Genomic DNA, 3952 nt, shown 5'->3' with positions numbered 1-3952 from the left:
TTGTAGGAGTTATACTAGTTGTTCTTGCATTCAGAATTAATTTTGGACTGTTAAATTTTGGGATTTATGGAATATGTTCTTGTTATGCAAATGTGTTCTACCTTCTAGTGAAACTTGCCTGCCTGACTGCGTTAGTCTGGTTGTGGCTTCCTGTTTGATCGTGCCTGATTGTGTAGCTGCGTTTTCCATCCATGCAACTCGGAGAATTCTTACCTAGTATGCATGTGGCTTCCATTGGACTAAGGGAGTAAATGCACTCACTATTGCCTTAAAATGAAATTTTTCACTTTGTAATGTAGAATAAGAAAATGTGATATAGTAGATAGATTCTTGTAATGGAATTTAATGACTGTTTAATATGATTTCACTTACATATTTGATTGAAACTGTTGTTTCTCATAATTAAGATAATAAATTTTTGTGATTGTAATATTTAGTTGATTTTCATGTTATATATCTGGAAAGTAAATGTCACTTTCTTGTCCTTCAGGCCATGTTTTGGAGACGAAGGAAATGTGGGACGTTGCTGATTGAGGTGGCCCCATGTCACCGTTGACAGATGTTAGCGGCAGTGTGACAGTTTTGAGTGAATGAAGTGGAAAAAGCCAGCATGATATGTTGATGAGTGTTGGTGATAAATGTTCTACACGCGGGTAAGTTAGAGACACGCAAGTAGTCCTAGTGACGGTGGAAATGATACTCCCCCACGATAACTGCATTATGAGGTAACGTGTATATAAGTTAGTTGTTCTGATCGTGTAGTCTTATTTGACAAGTATTACATTTTGTTTTTAAGTAAATGTCATATTTATGGGAACGGCTTTATCCTTCATGTGTCAGGACCATGAATGTCTCATATGTGCTTTTGCCTGCCTTTTAACTGCATGGCTATTATTCAGCATGTGTAAACCTGCTTTTCTCTGCCTCTTTCTGCCTGTCTGCCTGCCCACCCGCCTGATTTCCTCTTTCAACGTTCTAGATGGCATTGTTCTTATCTAGCATTCCTGGGGCTCCCTTTGAATAAGGAGGTAGAAAACACGGTATTGTCGACATAATTTTTTTTTTCAGTTAATAATGTATTGTTGAATCAAGTCATAATAGAAATTGTGGCAGTGGTAAATTGCTTTGACACACATATTTAACATGATCGGTTCTCTTATAATTAAGCTAATTATGTATTTGTCATTGTAATATTCTAGTGGAGCTTCATCATATATTTCCTTGAAGTAAGAGACATTATTCTTTTATTTGAGGTTAATTTTGGAGAATTAGAAAACCTTCACGGGCTTTTCTGCTTGTTGAGTCCTGCGTGACACGTTTATGAACTGATTTGCAATGAGACCGATCTGATTGTATGAACACGCAAAAGCGTCAGTGATGTGTTTTTTCTAGAGATGTGGAGGAAAATGGATGAACCACTGGTCAAGTTATGTCACACAATTGTCTTAATTGTGGAAATAGGAATGCCACACCATACCATGATTTATGAGGAAAGTTGTAGAGCTGCAGTCCCTCCTATAGGAGTTATATTAGTTGTTCTCTACTTTCACACTTAATTTTGATCTGTTATATATTTGGTTTTAAGGAGCATGTGGTTGTTATGCAAATGTGTTCTTCCTTGTAGTGATACATGACTGCCTGCCTGCCTTAGGCTGCTTGTGGCTTCCCCTTTGACCCTGCCAGATTGCATTCCTGCCTTTGCCATCCATTCAGCTCAAGAGTATTCTCACCTTGTATGCATGTGGCTTCCATTGGACTAAGGGAGTAAATGCACTCACTATTGCCTTAAAATGAAATTTTCACTTTGTAATGTAAGATAAGGAATTGTGATATAGTTGATTTAATTTGTAATGGAAATTGATGACTGTTAAATATGATTTTACATACATATAAGATAAAACTGTTGTTTGTCATAATTAAGATAATACATTTTTGTGATTGTGATATTTAGATGAGTTTCATTTCTTGTCCTTCAGGCCATATTTTGGAGACAAAGGAAATGTTGGAAGTTGCTGATTGTGGTGGCCCTGTGTCACCGTTGACAGATGTTAGCAACAGTGAGACTGTTGTCACTGAATGAAGAGGCAAAAGAAACTATGATGTAGTGATGAGTGTTGGTATTAAATGTCTACTCCTGGGTATTTTAGAGAGACACAAGTGGTCCTTGTGACGGTGGAAATGATCCTGCCACACCATACCAGCATTACGATGGAACATGTACATCAGCAATTCCTCCTGCTGGTGTTAAGTTAGTAGTTCTGTTCATTTAGACTTATTTGCCACGTATTAAATTTTGGTTTTTAAGTAAAATGCCTTTGTTATGCCAACGGCTTTATCCATTAAAATGTCATGATCATGAATATGACATATGTGCTTCTGCCTGATTTTAACTGCATGCCTTTCTTCGGGATGTTTAAACCTGCTTTTCTGTGCCTCTTTCTGCCTGCCTACCTGATTTCCTCATCCAACGTACTAGCTGGCATTGTTCTTATCTAGCTTTTATGGAGATTCCCTTGGAATGAGGAAATAAAGATACACTGTATTGACTTGACATGAATTTTTTTCAGTTAATGATGTAATATATAAGAAAATGTGATGAAGTTGACTGAAGTTATAATGGAAATTGTGACAGTGGTAAAATGCTTTGGGTCACTTGTTTAACTTGAACTGTTCTCTGTTATAATTAAGCTAATTTTGTATTTGTGATTGTGATGTTCTAGAGGAGTTTCATCATACATGCAAAAGCTTCAGTGATGTGTTTTGTAGAGAACTGGAGGAAAATGGATCAACCACAGGTCATGTTATGTCGCACAAGTGTCTTAATGAGGGAAATAGTAATGCCACACCATAGCATCATTTATTAGGTACGTTGTAGAGCTGCAGTCCCTCTTATAGGATTTATATTAGTTGTTCTCTGCTTTCACACTTAATTTTGAACTGGTAAATGTTGTGTTTTAAGGAGCATGTGTTTGTTATGCAATTGTTTTCTTCCTTGTAGTGATGCTTGCCTGCCTGCCTTGTTTAGTCTGCTTGTGGCTTCTCCTTTGATCCTGCCAGATTGCGTACCTGCCTTTGCCTTCCATGCAGCTCAGAAGTTTCTCACCTAGTATGCATGTGGCTTCCATTGGTCTAAGGGAGTAAAACCACTCACTATTGCCTTAAAATAAGAAATCGTGATAGGTAGAGTGGAGTGTATTAGGGATGCTAACACCTATTTAAGAAGGATTGGTTGTAGTGTTACCTTTTACTTTATTGTAAACAATAATTGTTATTCATAACTAAATATGTATAAAACATAGCTGTAGAAGAATTAAATTATATTATGGTCTCTTCACACTTATAGACAAGAGTATTGCTGGATACTCTGTACATTGTTCATAGTATCACTTGCATATATTTATAATATTGTCGCGTATTGGGCGTATGACGCGACAAATAACTTCACGCCATATTTGATGTAGCGAATTTTGTTTCACATTCGCACTTACAATCACCCAACTTACAGTCTGACAATTACTGCTATCTGCAGTATCACAAATACTACACTCCAAATGCCACAATACAACTGACTGGTTGCTGGCTAACTCGGAACTAACTCGGAGGTAGCTCCAGGACTGACTGTGAATAGCCTTCGCTGCTCCTTATGTAGCCTCGGTCCGGACCATTGTCGTCTGGTGCCGTGTTGCTAGCCACGCTGTCCCGAGTTGTTGACTGCTGCCTAGCAACCGCGATATCTCTCGGTGACGTCACCGCTGTTGACTCGCTTTGCATAGCTTCAAGGTTGTGGGGACTCGGCTAACGTCGGCTCCGCTCGGCTCACTTCGGCTCCACTCGTGACGTCACCGCGGGGAGAGTTGCAGGGTGATTACTCGCCTATTACGCAAGCGCTACATTACCGCTACGTGCAGCTGGGAAGGTAGGGGTCAACATGTCACAATATTATTATATATAT

The 3952-nt window shown here is 38.7% G+C and overlaps 1 long non-coding RNA gene across 1 annotated transcript; it reads left to right on the top strand.

Moving 5' to 3' along the window:
- The first annotated feature begins 6 nt into the window (after positions 1-6).
- On the top strand, positions 7-3464 carry LOC111864895. Its single transcript, XR_002842868.2, has 3 exons — positions 7-2248; positions 2721-2864; positions 2999-3464. It is a non-coding gene; the product is annotated as an uncharacterized LOC111864895 (long non-coding RNA).
- Positions 3465-3952: the final 488 nt, after the last annotated feature.

Source organism: Cryptotermes secundus, unplaced genomic scaffold (assembly GCF_002891405.2).
Source record: "Cryptotermes secundus unplaced genomic scaffold, Csec_1.0 scaffold2097, whole genome shotgun sequence".
Classification (NCBI taxonomy): Eukaryota; Metazoa; Arthropoda; class Insecta; order Blattodea; family Kalotermitidae; genus Cryptotermes; species Cryptotermes secundus.
The sequence above is the reverse complement of the archived record's forward strand: the minus strand, read 5'-3'. Positions and strand labels throughout refer to the sequence as shown.